The sequence below is a fragment of the Electrophorus electricus genome, chromosome 21 (genome assembly GCF_041902795.1).
Source record: "Electrophorus electricus isolate QZ-2024a chromosome 21, ASM4190279v1, whole genome shotgun sequence".
Classification (NCBI taxonomy): domain Eukaryota; kingdom Metazoa; phylum Chordata; class Actinopteri; order Gymnotiformes; family Gymnotidae; genus Electrophorus; species Electrophorus electricus.
The window spans coordinates 13,122,083-13,145,498 of NC_137517.1; the positions used below are offsets into that span (position 1 = coordinate 13,122,083).

Here is a 23,416-nt window from a genome sequence, read left to right on the forward strand (position 1 = left end):
TTTGTGTGCATTTAGATGTCTAGGACATCTAGTAGAAAATGCTGTGCAGCTACTTGGTAATTTCATGTATATACTCAAGTGTTCAATTTATTAGACAAGACCCTAGTGAATCAGGATATGTAGAGCATGACTGAAAATGAATCTCCAGCATCAAAATACACATTCTAAACCCGCAAAATAAAAGTCATTTTGGTTTTTTTGACATGTTCTTCTGTATTAGAGGAGCTCAACTAGAAAATAAATGAGGGGTAAATAAGTCTGGATGTGAATGACTGTCATGTCCCAAGTGTTCACATCAATGTGACTCCTGAATCATTGTACTATTTGTACAATTTCTGATAACTAGTATTAAAGTGATCAAGTACAAATCATTTGAAAACTTAAATCACTTAAAACTGGAGGTGAATGTACAGGCTAAGTATCCACTTCCAGACTTATTCAAACATTGACCAACTCTGACATTAAAATGATCTCCTGTCATTATTTTCTCTACGATGTTCATATTCCACCCCTCTATCACCCATCAGTCTGTGTACCATCATACATTCACTCTTTCATTGTTGTTGTTCGTAGTAATTAAAATAAATAACTGTTGAAATAAAACTACATCTGGAATGTTAGTCTCTTCAGCCTTTATTGTCTATTATAAGTAGAGCTGGGTGATTAAAACTAGATGTCTTCAGACTCATGGATGATTCTCGATTATGATTATATATATATATATATATATATATATATATATATATATATATATATATATATATATATATATATATATATATATATCCTTATGTAATAATTTTAAGAAAATGTATTATTAATTTTTAGTTATATCCATTCAAAAATATCTTTATTGATGTTTTTTCCTCATGTGAAATGTCACTACACTGTGCATCACTACATCAGGATTATAGCTACTATAACAGTTTATTAATTAGAAGAAATTAAATCATTTTCACAAATCAGATGTTTATATACACAAACCACAACAAAGAAATAGTCTGTGTTTTATCCCTGCTACTACTGGGTGCAGGCTACAATCTCTTATGTAGTGATTTAGATACAGTAAACTAAAATATGTAATAATAACACTAGGGAAGCTTAAAAGTGAAGGAACTGAACCAGTTAGGAAGACAAGCAAGACTGGTGTTAATAAGAAATGTTTTACCAGCCAAAGCATGTGCTTTTGTGAATATAAGGATGTGTATTTCACAGTGCAGGGTGAGGTAATAAAATGATATTGTACGCAGAAGAATATGGATGGTTGGCTTCAGCATAAAGCCTCAGAAGGCCTCTTTGACAGGCCTCTAGGGGCCTCAGTTGAGGGATCCTTGGTTCAAGGATGGGACATCCCAGCCCAGCACCGGAAGAAAGAATATGGGCATTTGGTGCTATGAAAAAGGATCACCAGAAGAAGCAATATGGGCACCTGGCGGTAGGAAATAAGATCGCCTTTTTAAAAAAAATAGAAGTTGTTTAGGTTGAACATAATGATACCAAGAACCAGTTGGTGTAAGTATTGAATATCAATTTGCATATATTGAATAATGTATGATTTGAACATAATAGTGTAAACCTGGAAAAGTATTATAAATGTCACGGGACGCCCCCCCCCCCCCCCACAAGTCACATGGTACGGCCTGCCGAGTGCAGGGGGTTTAATGTTTGTAACCACGCCCTTTGTAATTGTATGCACCTGTATGGGGCTTAATGTCTTGTGTCTTTTGTCTATTTAAATCTCTGATAGTGTGTGTACTGTGTTGGTCATTGTTAGTCTGCTGTTAAATGTAAAATGCGTATGTAATCTTCGTTCAATGTTACTAGAGTCTGTGTTTTGTTACGTGTATGAGTCATGTCTTTCCTTCATGTTGTATATGAGTGCCACTATTGTTGTTTGTGTCTTTTGTTAATAAACGTGTCACTTCATCGAGAGAATCTGTGAATCCTGCTCCACGCCCATCAGCACTCAGGCCAGCAGATTCGTTACAATAAAAAAATTTAAATGGTTATGTAAGTGTCCTTGAAGAAAATATATAAAGGTCATGCCCACCTGACACTGTTAGACATTCTCCGGACAATGCCTCGTTTGTAACATTGAATTTAGGAAAATCTATGAACACCATTAATTGGTGGCTGTACCACAGGGATCAATTGGATTGACTGGCAACGGACCCACGCCGTCAGCAGGACAAAGCACCAGCTGACGGACAACCCAAAGCTGCACTGTTCTGTGGGTCTGAATCCACACGCGCACTACCAAAGGTACTTAAATCCCTGTTAAATTATTCTGCATAGGTGGTATTCAGACCTGGTCCACAGAGCTTTGTAGTCAGGTTTTGGGGGTCTTAAGGGTGCAGACTGGGAATTGAAGGAGTGAGAATTGTTTGCTAAAAATATAAAATAACAAAAAATGGAGTAACAGTTAGAAAATCAACCGGTAAAAGTGAAAATAGTTTCACAAAAACTTACTGTAAAGGGAAATAGTGAAAAAAAAACAGTTGAATAAAGAAAGATAAAGTAAAGAAAAATGTGCAGTGAATAAAGAGAATAAAGAGAAATAAATAGAGCTCCAGAGAAAAAAAGCGCTGAAGAGATGAATGTTAACAGGTATGTTTGTTCCAGTTGTTTCTGTATAAATGTGACCACAACTAGTGAAGTAAAGAAAATGTGCAGAATAAAGAGAATAAAAGAATAAAAGAGAATAAAGAGAATAAAATAATAAAAGAATAAAAAGAGAATAAAGAGATTAAAAGAATAAAGAGAAGAATAGTAGATCTCGTGAGTAAAGCAGCACTAAGAGAAAAGTGTTAAATGTTTTGTCTGTAAAAACTGTGTTTGTGTTGATGTGGCCATCGCGAGTTAACAGATTACCAACAATGACGTATTGTACGACGCATACCAGCATAACAGTTTTTTCTGGGTTATAATTAAGATTATTTTGGTTTGGTCGTTTAACAAAGCAAGTGAATGGATATGCAGACAGATCTGTCTAAACGTCATTAATAATATCTCATTATAAAATGCGTGCATGCAAAACATATAGACATTGTTTTAGTAATAAATATAAAGTAAATGATAGGGGTATCGTATATAAAACTGGTAACAGTTAAAGCAGTAGCGAGCATACATATGATGGACATTTTAAAATAGCAGCAATAGGAGAAGAGTAAAGTTAAAATATACAGGATAAGAAATTTAACCAGAGCGAGTGGCGGTTAATAGTATTTTTGGAACACTGAATATCTAATTTACCCAAGTAAGTTCTGGCTAAATCAATATTCAATAATCAATAAGCAGTTAAATCTAACAAAATAACTTAGAATCAAGTGAATAGATTTGCGACTAAAATAATCACATGGATAGCAATTTGTTAAATGAGATGCAGGGAGTGCAAATGCATTTTTGGCTTGAGAAAATATATAGAAACTCTGCAGGTGTGGCGTGTCGGAAATCGCTAGACTTAATACATGTTAAATTGTATCGGCTGACTAAGTGACATAAATTGGATGAATAAGGAATAAGGAGGATTTGGAAAAGGGCTCTGTTGGCTGCAGTTGTTGTTTAGCCAAGTGCCTGTAAGAGCAACAGTTGGAGTGGAGCGGTTGCCATGGGGACCGTTTGAACCACCGCCAGCGCTGGATGATGGGAGGCGGTGTGTAGGGTTAAAGATTTGAATAATGACAGACAAGAGACAGGTTTACTGGGATAGAGGGCTGGCTACGTCCATATTGGTGAACAGAATTCACTCATTTTCATGAGGCGATCTGTGATCTAATTAAAATAGGCTTTGAAGCTCCCTGTCACACGTGCAGAGTGGTGCAAGACTGTCTGAAAGCATAAAGATGAATAATGTTTCTGGGGTATCTTAAGGTCAGAGACCTTTTTGAGTCTATATGTGCAAAACAGAGGCTCTGATGCAGGTGGTTTCAAGGCCTCTGTATAAGTCTAAGGCAGATCACACTGGATTGTTCCCATGAGAAATAAATTCATTAGTGTTGGAAAAGATCTCTGTTTTTAAAAGACTAGAAAGCTTCCATAAACTGTAAAATATGGTCTTTAGCACTTTTCTTATAGATGATTTCAGTCTTACATCAAATAGTGAATTCCACTACATGCACAATGCTACATTTTCAGGGTGGGTGTGGCCTGGGATGATGGGAAGGTGGAGCCCAGTGTCATATCTTTTCATGGGGACCAAAATCCCTGACGGCGCCCCTGAGTCAGCTTCAAAAGCTTCCACAACCAGCATTGATCTAAGGGATTATTAAGAGTACACAACCCACTTTAATTAAGAGAACACCACCCATTTTAATTAAGAGTACACATAATTCAGCCTCTTTAAAACTGAGTGAATCTTAGCTCAACCAGCTGGAGTTTTGGACACACTATTTTGTCATCGATAAGATTTTATTGGGGTCCATTTTCCTGTTGAAGAGACTCTTGGTCAGAGTCAGATGGCTCAAACATGGAGCTAAACCTCACTGATCCTGCCAGCTGTTTCTCTCACGCAGCAAGCAGGATCAGTGTGGTTTAGCCCAATGTCTGAGCCATCTCTCACTAACACTGGGATGTTTACATTGCCAGGGAGACACCACTATTAAACATTATGTGAACAATATGAATGTAAACATGTCACTAACATCTACACATGTGCACACAAACATATGCCTGTAGGGCACTATGCTTGTTCTCATCCTAATACCTTTTCACTTATGAGGTCATACTGACCTCAGCATGCAGAAACAACAGGCGATGACCCAGGTGTTCATTAATGCAAACCACAGGCTTTATAAAGCTAGGAGCCTCTCCCCTCTTTCTGTCCACAAATATCACACACCACAAGGCAGAGGAGCACTGCTGGGCATATACAGTGCCTGGCCAAAAAAAAGGTCACACACTCTAAAATTTCGTTGGACCGCCTTTAGCTTTGATTATGGCATGCATTCACTGTGGCATTGTTTCCACAAGCTTCTGCAATGTCACAACATTTATTTCTGGCCAGAGTTGCATTAATTTTTCCCCAAGATCTTGTATAGATGATGGGAGATTTGGACTACTGCACAAAGTCTTCTCCAGCACATCCCAAAGATTCTCAGTGGGGTTCAGGTCTGGACTCTGTGGTGGCCAATCCATGTGTGAAAATGATGTCTCATGCTCCCTGAACCACTGTCTCACAATTTGAGCCCGACGAATCCTGGAATTGTCCGTGCCGTCAGGTAAGAAAAAATCCATTGATGGAATACCCTGGTCGTTCAGTATATTCAGGTAGTCAGCTGACCTTATTCTTTGGGCACATAACATTGCTGAACCTAGACCTGACCAACGGTAGCAACCCCAGATCATAGCATTGCCCCCACAGGTTTGTACAGTAAGCACTAGGCATGATGGGTGCATCACTTCAGCCGCCTCTCTTCTTACCCTGATGCGTCCATCACTCTGGAAGAGGGTAAATGTGGACTCATCAGACCACATTACCTTCTTCCATTGCTCCAGAGTCCGATCTTTATGCTCCCTACCAAATTGAAGCTATTTTTGCCAGTTAGCCTCACTGATAAGTGGTTTTCTTAAGGCTACACAGCTGTTTAGTCCCAATCACTTGAGTTCCCTTCACACTTATATTCAGCTTTTCTATTGTAACACGCCTAGCTCTACATGATTAGGTAACATTGACATCATCTAACACATTCAGAATTAAGACTTTATGAATGAAAGACCCAGCAGGAATAAGCAAATTGCTTTTTGCTTATTGCTTGTCACACTGAATAATGTTGCATTGCTCTTCATTTAACACAATAAATCCAAGCAATGACTAAGAATTTGCACATTATTACAAACTAATACATTTTTATTTATTGTATTTTTTGAGTTGAAGATTGTTCCATTAACTGCTCTGACCAGATGTAGCCATTTCATTATCATGAGCCCCCACCCTCTTCTTGTGCATATAATATAATCTCTGTTAATCCCTTCTTGTATAAACTGGTATTTTCAGAGACTTGCAAGTGTTTTTGGGAACTGTAGGCAGTGAGTGGAATTAGTTGAGGTTGCAGTTTCCTTGTACTTGGTTCTGCTGATGGTGTGAGGTGCTCTTTGTGCTTTCTGGTGGGTTTGGCACGCTGTAAATCTGGGTCTGCAGGAGGGTGGAGCTCGGGTGCTGGAGGGTGGGGCCTGGATGTTTGGGGGTGGAGCACCCTCTTCACACTAGGAGGGGCCACTGCTGTGCTGGTCTGGGTTTATGGACTCTTTAGACTTCTAATCTGAGACATCACATCATCCTGAGACATCAACTATAACCTTGAGTGGAACGTATTTTTCCTAATAATGTAGCATCTAATAAATACAGAAACCAAGCAACATCTGTAAACAGGAAGGAGTCTGAGAAAAAAAAGGATCTGGTAAACAAAGACAGCAAAGAAGGTTTTCACGTGTCATCAGGATCTCATGAGGATATTACCTGTGTAAGGTTGTGATCATATGAGGGTATTACCTGTGAAAGGTTGTGATCATACACATATATGAGGATATTACCTGTGTAATGATGTGATCATACACATATATGAGGATATTACCTGTGAAAGGTTGTGATCATACACATACATGAGGATATTACCTGTGAAAGGTTGTGATCATACACATATATGAGGATATTACCTGTGAAAGGTTGTGATCCTACACATACATGAGGATATTACCTGTGTAAGGTTGTGATCATACACATATATGAGGATATTACCTGTGTAAGGTTGTGATCATACACATATATGAGGATATTACCTGTGAAAGGTTGTGATCATACACATACATGAGTATATTTCCTGTGAAAGGTTGTGATCATACACAAATATGAGGATATTACCTGTGTAAGGATGTGATCATACACATATATGAGGATATTACCTGTGTAAGGTTGTGATCATACACATATATGAGGATGTTACCTGTGTAAGGTTGTGATCATATGAGGGTATTACCTGTGAAAGGTTGTGATCATACACATATATGAGGATATTACCTGTGTAAGGTTGTGATCATACACATATTTGAGGATATTACCTGTGAAAGGTTGTGATCAAACACATATATGAGGATATTACCTGTGTAAGGTTGTGATCATACACATATATGAGGATATTACCTGTGTAAGGTTGTGATCATATGAGGATATTACCTGTGAAAGGTTGTGATCATACACATATATGAGGATATTACCTGTGTAATGATGTGATCATACACATATATGAGGATATTACCTGTGAAAGGTTGTGATCAAACTCATATATGAGGATATTACCTGTGTAAGGTTGTGTTCATACACATATATGAGGATATTACCTGTGTAAGGTTGTGATCATATGAGGGTATTACCTGTGAAAGGTTGTGATCATACACATATATGAGGATATTACCTGTGAAAGGTTGTGTTCATACACATATATGAGGATATTACCTGTGAAAGGTTGTGATTATACACATATATGAGGATATTACCTGTGTAAGGTTGTGATCATACACATATATGAGGATATTACCTGTGTAAGGTTGTGATCATATGAGGATATTACCTGTGAAAGGTTGTGATCATACACATATATGAGGATATTACCTGTGTAATGATGTGATCATACACATATATGAGGATATTACCTGTGAAAGGTTGTGATCAAACTCATATATGAGGATATTACCTGTGTAAGGTTGTGTTCATACACATATATGAGGATATTACCTGTGTAAGGTTGTGATCATATGAGGGTATTACCTGTGAAAGGTTGTGATCATACACATATATGAGGATATTACCTGTGTAATGATGTGATCATACACATATATGAGGATATTACCTGTGAAAGGTTGTGATCATACACATATATGAGGATATTACCTGTGAAAGGTTGTGATCATACACATATATGAGGATATTACCTGTGTAATGATGTGATCATACACATATATGAGGATATTACCTGTGAAAGGTTGTGATCATACACATATATGAGGATATTACCTGTGAAAGGTTGTGATTATACACATATATGAGGATATTACCTGTGTAAGGTTGTGATCATACACATATATGAGGATATTACCTGTGTAAGGTTGTGATCATATGAGGATATTACCTGTGAAAGGTTGTGATCATACACATATATGAGGATATTACCTGTGTAATGATGTGATCATACACATATATGAGGATATTACCTGTGAAAGGTTGTGATCAAACTCATATATGAGGATATTACCTGTGTAAGGTTGTGTTCATACACATATATGAGGATATTACCTGTGTAAGGTTGTGATCATATGAGGGTATTACCTGTGAAAGGTTGTGATCATACACATATATGAGGATATTACCTGTGTAATGATGTGATCATACACATATATGAGGATATTACCTGTGAAAGGTTGTGATCATACACATATATGAGGATATTACCTGTGTAATGATGTGATCATACACATATATGAGGATATTACCTGTGAAAGGTTGTGATCATACACATATATGAGGATATTACCTGTGAAAGGTTGTGATCATACACATATATGAGGATATTACCTGTGAAAGGTTGTGATTATACACATATATGAGGATATTACCTGTGAAAGGTTGTGATCATACACATATATGAGGATATTACCTGTGTAAGGTTGTGATCATACACATATATGACGATATTACCTGTGAAAGGTTGTGATCATACACATACATGAGTATATTACCTGTGAAAGGTTGTGATCATACACATATATGAGGATATTACCTGTGTAATGATGTGATCATACACATATATGAGGATATTACCTGTGTAATGATGTGATCATACACATATATGAGGATATTACCTGTGAAAGGTTGTGATCATACACATATATGAGGATATTACCTGTGAAAGGTTGTGATTATACACATATATGAGGATATTACCTGTGTAAGGTTGTGATCATACACATATATGAGGATATTACCTGTGTAAGGTTGTGATCATATGAGGATATTACCTGTGAAAGGTTGTGATCATACACATATATGAGGATATTACCTGTGTAATGATGTGATCATACACATATATGAGGATATTACCTGTGAAAGGTTGTGATCAAACTCATATATGAGGATATTACCTGTGTAAGGTTGTGTTCATACACATATATGAGGATATTACCTGTGTAAGGTTGTGATCATATGAGGGTATTACCTGTGAAAGGTTGTGATCATACACATATATGAGGATATTACCTGTGTAATGATGTGATCATACACATATATGAGGATATTACCTGTGAAAGGTTGTGATCATACACATATATGAGGATATTACCTGTGTAATGATGTGATCATACACATATATGAGGATATTACCTGTGAAAGGTTGTGATCATACACATATATGAGGATATTACCTGTGAAAGGTTGTGATTATACACATATATGAGGATATTACCTGTGTAAGGTAGTGATCATACACATATATGAGGATATTACCTGTGTAAGGTTGTGATCATATGAGGATATTACCTGTGAAAGGTTGTGATCATACACATATATGAGGATATTACCTGTGTAATGATGTGATCATACACATATATGAGGATATTACCTGTGAAAGGTTGTGATCAAACTCATATATGAGGATATTACCTGTGTAAGGTTGTGTTCATACACATATATGAGGATATTACCTGTGTAAGGTTGTGATCATATGAGGGTATTACCTGTGAAAGGTTGTGATCATACACATATATGAGGATATTACCTGTGTAATGATGTGATCATACACATATATGAGGATATTACCTGTGAAAGGTTGTGATCATACACATATATGAGGATATTACCTGTGAAAGGTTGTGATCATACACATATATGAGGATATTACCTGTGTAATGATGTGATCATACACATATATGAGGATATTACCTGTGAAAGGTTGTGATCATACACATATATGAGGATATTACCTGTGAAAGGTTGTGATTATACACATATATGAGGATATTACCTGTGTAAGGTTGTGATCATACACATATATGAGGATATTACCTGTGTAAGGTTGTGATCATACACATATATGACGATATTACCTGTGAAAGGTTGTGATCATACACATACATGAGTATATTACCTGTGAAAGGTTGTGATCATACACATATATGAGGATATTACCTGTGTAATGATGTGATCATACACATATATGAGGATATTACCTGTGTAATGATGTGATCATACACATATATGAGGATATTACCTGTGAAAGGTTGTGATCATACACATATATGAGGATATTACCTGTGAAAGGTTGTGATTATACACATATATGAGGATATTACCTGTGTAAGGTTGTGATCATACACATATATGAGGATATTACCTGTGTAAGGTTGTGATCATATGAGGATATTACCTGTGAAAGGTTGTGATCATACACATATATGAGGATATTACCTGTGTAATGATGTGATCATACACATATATGAGGATATTACCTGTGAAAGGTTGTGATCAAACTCATATATGAGGATATTACCTGTGTAAGGTTGTGTTCATACACATATATGAGGATATTACCTGTGTAAGGTTGTGATCATATGAGGGTATTACCTGTGAAAGGTTGTGATCATACACATATATGAGGATATTACCTGTGTAATGATGTGATCATACACATATATGAGGATATTACCTGTGAAAGGTTGTGATCATACACATATATGAGGATATTACCTGTGTAATGATGTGATCATACACATATATGAGGATATTACCTGTGAAAGGTTGTGATCATACACATATATGAGGATATTACCTGTGAAAGGTTGTGATTATACACATATATGAGGATATTACCTGTGTAAGGTAGTGATCATACACATATATGAGGATATTACCTGTGTAAGGTTGTGATCATATGAGGATATTACCTGTGAAAGGTTGTGATCATACACATATATGAGGATATTACCTGTGTAATGATGTGATCATACACATATATGAGGATATTACCTGTGAAAGGTTGTGATCAAACTCATATATGAGGATATTACCTGTGTAAGGTTGTGTTCATACACATATATGAGGATATTACCTGTGTAAGGTTGTGATCATATGAGGGTATTACCTGTGAAAGGTTGTGATCATACACATATATGAGGATATTACCTGTGTAATGATGTGATCATACACATATATGAGGATATTACCTGTGAAAGGTTGTGATCATACACATATATGAGGATATTACCTGTGAAAGGTTGTGATCATACACATATATGAGGATATTACCTGTGTAATGATGTGATCATACACATATATGAGGATATTACCTGTGAAAGGTTGTGATCATACACATATATGAGGATATTACCTGTGTAAGGTTGTGTTCATACACATATATGAGGATATTATCTGTGTAAGGTTGTGATCATATGAGGGTATTACCTGTGAAAGGTTGTGATCATACACAAATATGAGGATATTACCTGTGTAAGGATGTGATCATACACATATATGAGGATATTACCTGTGTAAGGTTGTGATCATACACATATATGAGGATATTACTTATGTAAGGTTGTGATTATACACATATGAGGATATTACCTGTGTAAGGTTGTGATATGAGGGTATTACCTGTGAAAGGTTGTGATCATACACATATATGAGGATATTACCTGTGTAAGGTTGTGATCATACATATATATGAGGATATTACCTGTGTAAGGTTGTGATCATACACATATATGAGGATATTATCTGTGTAAGTTTGTGATCATATGAGGGTATTACCTGTGAAAGGTTGTGATCATACACAAATATGAGGATATTACCTGTGTAAGGATGTGATCATACACATATATGAGGATATTACCTGTGTAAGGTTGTCACCAAACACATATATGAGGATATTACCTGGTTGTTGGTTAGTTCTCGTCGGTCTTTGTTTCGCTTTGTTTTGGTTAGAGTGTGTTTGTCTTTCATTGTGTTTGTGATAAGAACCTGTGATATACCTAGCTCCTTGCTCCTGTTTTGTTTGTTTACATCTCATTTGTGCTCTCCCTCTGTGTTTGCCGTCTACGCTGCCTTTCCCGTAAATGCTTACCCGGTATTGCTGTCTGTCTTTGATTTTGTTCAGTGTTTGTTTGTTTATTAAAACTAAGTGTTTCTTTATCCTATTTGTCACGATCGTTTTGGTTTTACTTGTTAGTTCCATTTCACGTAACACGCAAGGTGTCGGCACTTCACACGTGTGTTCCTGTTGTTTTTCTATCCTTCTATCATTCATTTTGTTAAAATCATGCTATATGGAGCTGTCTTTAATCGTATTAGCTTTTCAAAGCTTCAAATGTGAAGTTTTACATTCATTTTTGTAGACATTTGTTAATCCCAGTTATCTCACTCTTTCTTGCATTATACACTGGCTCACCGTATCACTGTATGTGACAGTTTCTCTTTCGAAAGCTTGCCTGAACGTTGGCATATTTTGACAGTTTTCAGTCTGTTCTGCCTTGCTTTCCTTTATGCAGTTTTCCATGCTTGGTTAAATATGTGGGTTCAGAGCTGGAATAAATAATAACATACCCATTAAAGATGCTCCTACATGCTGCAGTGTGTCTTTCCATTTTTTATTTTGGTTTATTTATTTTTTTTGGCAACTAATACGTTAAAAACAATTTGCAGACACTTCAATACTGAACAAAGCAGAATATCCCGATACATTTTTTGATAGTTTACATCAGTGTCCAGGATACATTCTAATAACAGATCTTAAGCTTTACAGCATTTGGCAGGCGCTCTTATTCAAAGCAAATTACATTTTAAAGCAAATTCTAGCTGGTTATTCATTAATAGGTCTTTGTTATTGCTGTACATCAAAAAAGCTGTAATACCAATAATATACAAGAATCTTTCTAAAAGAGCAAGAATTTGCCTCTCAAAAACAAGACATGCCTCTCTTGTCTGCATCAAAATTTCTGTTTGTCTTAAAAGTCAAATCCTAAAACCTTAGCCGGTTACTTGTGCACAACCAGAATTTTTGATGCACTTTGTTCCTCACTGCACTAGTGCTCTGCATATGTAAAAATGAAGACCCAGAACATGCAAAGATGTCATCAAAATATAGAATAGTTTGTTTTGAGGAATCTAAAATCTATGATTGTCAATATTTGTTTATCACAGCATAATCACAGCTGCTAGCTAGTGTAACTAGTTAAGAGTGCATTTTGACCAATATCTACCTAAAGTAAGCTACTTTGAGTGGTTAACTACCTAACCTAGCTATTTCCTTTACTTAGCTATTTTGTCTTGACATGTTTGAATCAAAACAAAATGAAAATCTATCCTGATTGTTTGCTAAATCAATTCTTGATGATTCAGGGTAGCTAGCTAACCTAGTGAATTTAACCACCTGGTCAAAGTGTAAAAGCCATGATTATTAAGGTTGTCTGCCAGATTTAATTAAAAAAAAGAAAGAAACAAGTTCACATGAAATGGGCCTTAATGAAGACATTGCTTTAGCCAAAGAAACAAAAAGTATCAGGGAGATGAGGAAGAAAATATGTTACTTGCAGGTTTGTCAGCATGGGGAGATTTACATGTGGGTTCTTATAATGCGCCACATAAAAAAGTGAACAGAGCTCGAATGATGTGATATTGTTAAGGGACTGAGGGGGCAAAACATTCAATTAATATTAGAAATACAAGAAATTTTATACACATTTACCGTGTATATGTGAATGGTTTATACATTGAAAAAATGCATCAAAAACAAATAAGATGAACAGTTGCATAGCTGGATAGGCCTAATATATTAATGGACAGAACACCGGAGCTTTTTGCCGAAGCAACGTCTGCGCTTGAGAGGAAATAAGATATTTTAACTTACACTAACTATCAATCAAAAGGTCCAGTAATACACAGCCCAGTAGTACATTTTAGTAATGCTAAAACGAGACAGCCGTGTTTATGTCGTCACACCTGGTGTTTGTGACGTCACAGAAAAAGGCTTAACTGGCGTCATGGTTACCATTTTGACAGAGTGCGCACACTGGACAAATCAAACTACGAACTACAAGGATATTCAACAATTGTTATTTCACATTTTCCTGTGGATAAATTGGATTATTGTCAGTTATAGATTTCTCCGATATCAAAGGTAGGCCTAACTATCCTCTTTAAGGCAAACTGGGAAACGTCTATATGAAAAGAATGCACAAAGGAAATAATTTCCATGTGTTATTTAGATTGAGACGTCGTGTGTTTATATACAAAGCGTATTATTTCTCTTGAAAAGTGCTGGGTTTTGGATTCGTTTCTGATTTCCCTTAAATTCGCAACCCTTTTATCATCGATGGCACGTGCGTTCACTTAAATCAGCGCTTGGTCTAAAAGGAAGAACATCCACATTTATGGCGTTTGTATACTTGTCGGTATCAAAAAGTATCAGCAATGTAGTTTAAGATATATTTGTAATACAACTTTTGTATTTTGATTAAAATTAATTTTCGTTTCACGAAATATCAGTTGCGCTGCGTTTTGACATTGTGTGAAATTATAGGAGTTTTCAGATTATAATCATGAACGTTTTCAGATTCTGTCATTAGAAACACGGTGACTAAAACATGCGTGTTACTTAAATTAACTAATAAATGAAGGAAAGATTGCTTGTAGATGAAACATTAACATTTTTACTTTCAAAAAGTGGTGTGGATAAAAATAGCCATTTAGGAATGTTACAATCTCATTTTCAACCGTAGTGACATGTAGCATCCCCATCATAATTTACGCATATGTCCGTGAACAAATTAAAATTGTTACTTGTGTGCTGATCATTTTAAGAGAATATTGAATAGATTAAGAAAAGTGTCATGGCCCGAGTCCTGCAGGGCAAGGAGCAGAACTCACAGACCTCTCTCGTCCCAGACAAACATTTATTAGACACGAAAGATTAGTAATCAACGGTAACTGCACTCATATGTAACAAACTATTGAATATAGGGACAGGCAGAAACACACACAACGAGTACAACCAGTAAACAATGAACAATAACACTAACACGAACGTGTACACATGTACGATGACCGACATCGAACGAAACACACACAGTTTATAGAGGTATAATTTAATATTTATCTGTAAAGTATTAAAAGATTTAATATATTTTCTGGTTTTCCCCAGTGAGATCATCATGAGGGGAACAGGAAGTACAAACAAGAACTTCTTCCCTGATGTGAAGACCATCCCAGCTCCACAAAAAAGCCCTACAGAGGCAATGGCCAACCCAAATATTTCTCCTTTTCATTTTGTTAATTCGCAAAGAGGAGGAAGCAGCCACTATTTCCCAGAAATTTCTGGAGTCCCCCAGAGGAAGCCATATAAACCTCAAGTCTCTCAAAACCTGAGAAAATCTGGCACGGGCACAACATTAGCGGCACTGCTGAAGGCCACCGATGGAAATAATGGTGGAAAGTCAATAGGCAGACTCCTGGATGAAGGTCAGCGATGCAGCAAATCTCGGTTCCCTTCTCTGGTTGTAGAGCCACACACCAAGAGCAGTGCTGTGAGTGTGAAGGCTGATCACACTCCACCAGCTCCATCCATCTCAAGGCTACCCGCCCTCCACCCAAAGCTGGCTGCTCTCAAACAAAAAAGCCCAAAGCCTGCTGTGACCCTGCATGTCCCCCACAAACATGTCAGGGAAGTCCCAGGAAAGGTGCAGGACAAGCACAGTGAGGTGAACTCCACATTTTACACCAGGCCAGAAGTGAGTGAGGTCCTCTACCAGGACCTGGAGAGGCTAACGTCAGCCCGTCAGTGTGCCTCCAAGGTCGAAGCTTCCCAGCACCAGTATGACCTGAGCTGCCACAAACCGCTGCTCATCAGGAGGGCGACCTTACATAAGATAGAGAGCAGAGCTGCGCGCCCAGCTCCGCCTGCCCCCTCCCTGGTGCCACGTCGCAACCGTGTGCCCCGGCCATGCAAGACTGAGGATAAAAACAAGAGGCAGGACAAGTGCCAGGATGGCCAGGCTGCCTCTACTTCCCCTGGAGCCAAAGAAACAGCTGTCGTGAAGATTTATTTCTCTCTGTTGTTAACAGGGAGAAGGAACTGTGGGCTTGACCAGTTGGGACAACAGACAGGTGAGCATAGGGGACCTCGCATCAATGGGTTAAAAAAAATGACTTCTTTTGACATTTATTTCACCATCGAATACTAAAGTATTGAGTATTGAGTCAGATTTGTTTTATTTGTCTGTTGTGTCTCAGCACCTGCTCCAGTGCATGTGAAATGAATGGACTTCACCTGCTCTGTAGATGACCACAGTCAGTTGCCTTACAGCCTTTGTAAGCAACAGAAACCTTCAGGGCCATGTTTGCACCTTTGCTCTCCCACCTGAGATTGTCTGACATCCAGAATTCCTGACACTTATTACTTCCTGAGAAAAAAAATAAATAAAATCTTTAAATAAATGCAATTTTAAATGTATGCAGAGATGTTTTTCTGTGATATTTCTTTTTCAGTTATCTTGAGTGTGTTTAAAAATGGGTGTACGTTTGTTATCTTTCTTCACAACTGCTTCCTCTCAAACATACATATACTTGTGTTCTTCTTTCTACTGGACAAATACAACACACATTACATTTACTTTGACTTAAAGCACAAAGTTACACATCTGACTCTTGGTCTCTTCTGATTCAGCAAACACCAGTTCTCTTCTGCTGGTTGATAATCAGGGAAAGAAAAACTTTATCAGCTATGTAATGAGTTATGTTTTACAAAGTCACAAATGACACCAAACATAATTACCCAAAGCTGATTTTAAAGACTGCATAGACCTATAGAACATTATGTAAATGACCACATTACTTAAAATAAGTAATTTATAGATAACTGTCTCTAAGCCCCATTAACCACATTAGTATTTTAATACTGGTTTTTGAAAAAAGAAAAAAAGAAAAAAAATAGTACAGTAGAAATTGCCAAATCTTACAGCTGTGAAAGTCAAAGGCTGTCACTCTTTGGTGGTAGTGGAACTGATTTGGCATTATGGGAAAATTCATAGATATAGTAATCATACGTTCTCTGTATGAGTGAGCATTTAAACCCCATTAAAAGTAGGACTTCAATATAAATAGATTTTTTTTAAAAAACTGGCACAGTAGAGTTTTTTCAAATTTGATCTGATAACCAAGTGCCTTCAAGCTGTATGATAAACCTCTGAGATGCACTCTATAGGAAAATCATTTTGAGCCGTGCTTATTATGCTACTTTAACATATTTTTAATAGTGTTGATGCAATATCCATTCAAAGTATACATACCAGCAATGTGTACTTTCATGCAGCAGCATATCTTCCTACACTATACACATTATATATATATAACATCAGTAATCTGATGGCTAAGGGGAGCCTTGGAAGGGAGACAGATTAGAGGGGGAAAACTGGAGATGGGAAGGGATGTGTAAAAACACAGACACCGTTGCAGCACAGAAGTGAGGTGTATCACAAGGGCTCACAGACCTCACTACCTGAAGGTAGCAGCTAGGAGCTTTGCTCAGAACTTTGGCAAAGACCCAGCACTGAGTGACTAGGTCACTGAGCTTATATAGGCCTAGCCCAGCTGTTGGGCGTTAAGTCTGATTAGTGGTATGACTAAGTCGAGGCCTCCCTCTGGTGGCCGGAGGGCCATCGGCCTGCACCGAGCCTTACAGATATTTATTGTTTGATTTATGTACAGGTACAGGTTCGATGACCATACTTGATATGCAGTTGCTTGGGTATGTTGTTTTATGTATGTTCTAAGAAAATGACACAAAGAGGTAAATTACAACACTATAAGCAGGACACATAGAATATCAACAAATATATTCAACCACAAAGGCTAATTATTTACATTAATGGCATTTAGCTGATGCCTTTTGATTCTCTGTTATTTGCATGTATTATTTATTGTCACTTTGTCCATTACAGCCTTGTCCATTAGGGATGTGCTTCAGAGATGACACTGCAATTTAGTTCCGCATTAGTCCAGGACTAGATTATTATCTAGGAAAACAACACTTGGTCAACCCGCAGAGAAGCCATTCATGAATCGCAGCAAAAGACTATAGAAAGAGTCTGAGTCCCATGTTATTTAAATAACATTGAAGTATTTAGTAAGTAAATTTTAGTGTATGTCCTATTCATTAATGTAACATTCAGATGGAACTTCATGCCTATATTCCTTGAAAGCATATATGAATAAATGAGAACATTAGATCCTTTTAAATGACCCATTGACTCACTGATTAATTGACACGCAGAGATGTCAAGGCGCAGTGTACATTTACTAACAAGTTGGTACTAACGCCACGATAACGACACTGCAGGAACCTGTTCTAATGGATCTACTCGACCCATCTCTTACAAAGAGACGTCCTTCAGGTGTGTGTGCATACATGTGTGTACATATGTGTAAGAGTGCATGTGTATTTGGTGTACATCAGCCTCTCTTTCACTGTCTCTTCCTCTTTCTCTGTTTCTGTCTCTGTTTCTCTCCAGAGGAAGGCACCTGAACACCTGAAGCCATGCTGGCAGCCTTACCCAATCACATGGCCCATACACCAGTGAGCTCATCAGGCAGGATGAATTTACAGGTCAGTGCTGATGTCATATTCAACTGTTTATAACCAGTTCATGACAAGCTATAATCATTGTTTTTTCTTACACACACACACACACACATTTATGAAAGTCTGTATGTATTATAGGCATGTATGTACTAAATTAGTATTGCTGTAATAAACTTTTTAAGCATATTGTCAATACATCAATTCATTTACTTAATACTCATCATAGACCTTATATGCACCAAATACTTAAATTCCATCTCCAACTCCCCCGGTCCAATTGAATTTGCTTCATTGTACTTCATTGAACTGTTACTAAAGCAGTGTTAAAGTGGCATTAATGCTATATTAAAGCTATTCTAAAACTATACTATAGTTATACTAAAAAAATACTAAAGCAGTAGTAAATTAGTACTGCAGTAGAATCAACATGTCCCATGTTTTCATAAAATGTTTACTTTCTGCTGCATTCTGTGTTTACTACGGACAAAGCATCATTATCACTTGTTTTAATGATGTATTGTTTGTTTGTTTAGCTCATGCCTTTGCATTGCTCTACTGGTGGCTGGGAACAGCATGGCACAGCCTGACCTCTGGAATCTCTCTGCTTGATGTTTTTCTGCTCAGCAGTTAAGTTTGTGTTTGTGCATATACTCTGTATTGTACTCTGCATTGCTATGTTCTCCCTCTGTCTCTCCACAGACACACTGCATATGGGAGGAAGGCTATCTTCCTCTTCCTCCTCTTGCTGCTTTTCGGTGAGTCTGCATTTCTGAGTCACTACATATCAAATCATCTCATGTCCGAGCTCCTGTGTGGGTAAAAAAACATTTGTACTCAATACACAAAAGACACAATGACAGAAACGCACATGTAACGATGCAGTGTAAGCTGACAGGTCTGCTGGTAGCAGTTAGGAAATGACAGCAGATATATTGGTAAGAAATGTTTTGATAACTGGCATGTTAGTGACATGTGTAGTTGACAGGGACTTTAGTGATGGGTGTGTTATTTTTTTTTTACTGGAGCACGGGACTGGTTCTCCTTAGTCACTGATTGATTCCACACACGTTCACACACCTGTCCGAGCCCCTCTGGATGTGAGTACTCTCACTGGCTGAAGAGTAAATGCAGGAATGAAACCATACACGTTTATTGGATGCCTCCTATGTGCTAGAACATAAACTGTTAATACTGGTAATAAACCCACTGTTTCAAAATTCTTCTCTCTCTCTCTCTCTCTCTCTCTCTCTCTCTCTCTCTCTCTCTCTCTCTCTCTCTCTCTCTCTCTCTCTCTCTCTCTCTCTCTCTCTCTCTCTCTGCAGCCTGGGGCCTACCCTGTTAAGTGTTGGGCATTCCGTGGTCCCCAAAGATTACTCACATTACCTTGGAACACATCCCTCATAACTTGTCATCCACTGGACACATCAACATTGCTCCAAAGGACTTCACCGTTCATGTGAGTCGTGAAAAACACACACACACACACACACCCGCACACACACACACAACACCAAATTATTTAATTAATAAGTTGCCCTGTAATCTCGTGATAGAGCTGCTCCTTTTTAAGGGGTTCCAGGGTGTAATGTTTTCACATTTCAAGTTCAAGTTCAAGTTCAAGTTCGGTTTATTCGTCACATACATAGTCATACACAGTATAACACGCAGTGAAATGGTGGAGAGTGCTCTGTCTAAACTGAGCAAGAGAAACAGGGGTACATAGAGAAAAATATATATATATGCAGATAAATATATATATTCTATGTATGTACAAAAATATATTAACAATGTATGTACAATATATGTATATTATGATTATATACACAATGTACAATGTATATGGTTGGGTATATATGTACACAATGTACAGATCCATTTTGTATAATAGCATATCTACAGTTGTTGTGTAACAGGGTAATTGAGTATAAATCTAAATCTATATATACAGATGTACAGATATACAGTCATGTTACATGGTGGTGGTGGTGGTCCCCACAGTTTATCAGTTTCCCTGATTCAGGGCCCGAATGGCCTGTGGGAAGAAGCTCCTCTTCAGCCTCTCTGTCTTGGTCTTCAGGGAGCGGAAGCGCCTCCCTGACCTCAACAGAGAGAAGAGTGTATTGTTGGGATGGGTGGGGTCCTTCACAATTTTCCTGGCCTTGGTCTGGCACCGCTTGTAGTAGATGGTCTGCAGGTCAGGAAGTTCCGAGTGAGTGATGCGCTCTGCTGAACGCACTACCCTTTGGAGTGCTTGTCTGTCCTGCTTGGTGCTATTCCCAAACCAGACTGTGATGTTCCCTGTGAGGATGCTCTCGATAGTGCAGGTGTAGAAGTTCCACAGTACCTTGGAGGGCAGTCTGAAGTCCCTTAGGCGTCTGAGGTGGTAAAGACGCTGACGAGCCTTCTTTGCCAGGGAGCTGGTATGGCGGGACCAGGACAGGTCCTGCGAGATGTGAACACCAAGGTACCTGAAACTATCTACTCTCTCCACCGTGGTCCCACTGATCCTCACAGGTTGGTAGTGCCGCTCCTGCTTCTTGCTGCAATCCACGATCAGCTCCTTTGTCTTACTGACGTTTAGGAGGAGATTATTTTCCTGGCACCAGTTTTCCAGGTGTTTAATCTCCTCCAGGTAGGCCCTCTCGTCGTTGTCCGAGATCTGACCCACGACAACGGTGTCGTCAGCAAACTTGACAATGATGTTAGAGCTGGAAGTGGCTGTGCAGTCGTAGGTGTACAGTGAGTAGAGCAGGGGGCTTAGGACACAACCCTGAGGAGCTCCAGTGCTGAGGGTGAGGGTGGTTGAGGAGCAGTTGCCCACCCGTACTGATTGTGGTCTGTCTGTTAGGAAGTTGGAGATCCAGTCGCACAGGGATGTATGCAGTCCTAGATCTCCCAACTTAGTAGTGAGTAGGGAGGGGATGATAGTGTTGAATGCTGAACTGTAGTCGACAAATAGCATTTTAACATAATTTCCCCTCCCTTCGTCCAGGTGAGTCAGTGTAGTGTGGAGCAGATGTGCAATCGCATCGTCAGTGGAGCGGTTGTGGCGATATGCAAACTGCAGTGGGTCCATGGAGGCTGGCAATGAAGATGTGATGAAGTCTCTGACTAGCTTTTCAAAGCACTTCATCACGACTGATGTGAGGGCGACAGGGCGGTAGTCATTGAGGTCGGAGGAGGGTCAAGGTTTCTTCGGGACGGGGACGATGGTGGACCGCTTGAAGCTGGACGGGACAATACTGAGCGTCAGGGAGAGATTGAAGATGTCGGTGAATACCGGGGCTAGCTGATCTGCGCAGGCTTTGAGGACCCTCCCGCAGATACCGTCTGGTCCCATCGCCTTCCTGGTATTCACCCTTTTAAACACTCTCCTCACGTCACTCTCCGTGATGATGAGAGGGCGCTGTTCTATAGTGGGCCCCGCGCATGTGCCATTGGCTGCGCCGATAGTGCCATTATCACTAGCGCCGTTGGCATTAGCGCTGTTAGCATTGGCGCTGTTAGCACTAGCGCTGTTAGCACTAGCGCCGTTAGCATTAGCGCTGTTAGCATTGGCGCTGTTAGCACTAGCGCCGTTAGCATTTGTGCTGCTACCATTAGCGCTGCTAGATGTAGCCTCGAAGCGAGCAAAGAATGTATTCAGCTCGTTCGCCAGAGACTCATCCGCACTCATCATTTTTATACACTCCTGCTCTTCCAGGCACTGACACATGAAAACGAGGAAGGAAAACCTCTTGGAACATTTACTTATGACCAAGATGGAGAACCCATCCAGACCTACCAACTTCCTGTAAGAAAGTTGTACAGTAACTCACCAAAATATAGAAAGATGGAAATATTTACACATCACTTTTTATTCCGATAATGTTAGCAGTGTTAATATTATTAATAATGTATTATTGGTGTTAGTGTATTTAATGTATTTATATATACTTTACTTTATATATACACTATAATCTCTTGTACTCAAGTTGATAACATTTATTGACACTTTGGCCCTTTAAAACATCTACAGTAATACATCTCCCTCTGGTGGACAAATTAATGTACCACATCTCAAATGCATCTCTAAAGAAAAAGTTCAACATTGTTTCACTGATCTTAGGCCAGTTTTGCTGTTGATCCACTTAAGAATAATAATTAAAAAAAAAATAGGGGCAAAAATTTGTACAACACTCGAAAAATAGAACATAAATGGTGCCACACTAAGCTTGTAGTCTTCCAGCTTGCATGGAAGGAGAGCCTTCCATAGAATAGCACTTATTAACACTCCAACATCTTATCTCTCAAACCTCATAGAAAATAACTAAAATAATGCTATATTTCTTTTTAGTACAATTGCACATCTACTAAGAAATATTCTGCTCTCACACGTTTCATAAGGAAATCCTACCCGAAGTAACTGAACCTTTACTAAAAATGTAGGCTTTCAGTCAGTGTTTAGGCCTAATCATAGTACAGAGACAGCAATAATTAAAGTAGTTAATAACCTGTTGTTGGCTTTTGACCAGGATTATGTCTCTTTGCTTGTATTACTTGATCTGAGTGCAGCATTTGACAATATAGATCACATCATTTTAGTACATAGACTCAAAAATGTTGGAAATCCTGGCAGTGGATCTAGAACACATACACATACACACACACACACACACACACACACACACACACACACACACACACACACACACACACACACACACACACACACACACACACACACACACCTTTCCGTAACACCCCTCCCCATACACAAACAACAAAACATGCCCAAAACTTCAACATCTGGAAAGAGCATC

At 38.4% G+C, this 23,416-nt stretch overlaps 1 long non-coding RNA gene and 1 pseudogene across 1 annotated transcript; both read left to right on the top strand.

The window, feature by feature from the left end:
* The window catches only part of LOC145652840 (NACHT, LRR and PYD domains-containing protein 12-like), a 362,627-nt pseudogene that overhangs the window by 297,608 nt on the left and 41,603 nt on the right, over positions 1–23,416 (top strand).
* Positions 19,306–22,422, top strand: LOC145652784 (uncharacterized). The gene is made up of 3 exons (XR_014119029.1): positions 19,306–19,369; positions 19,937–20,070; positions 22,318–22,422. It is a non-coding gene; the product is annotated as an uncharacterized LOC145652784 (long non-coding RNA).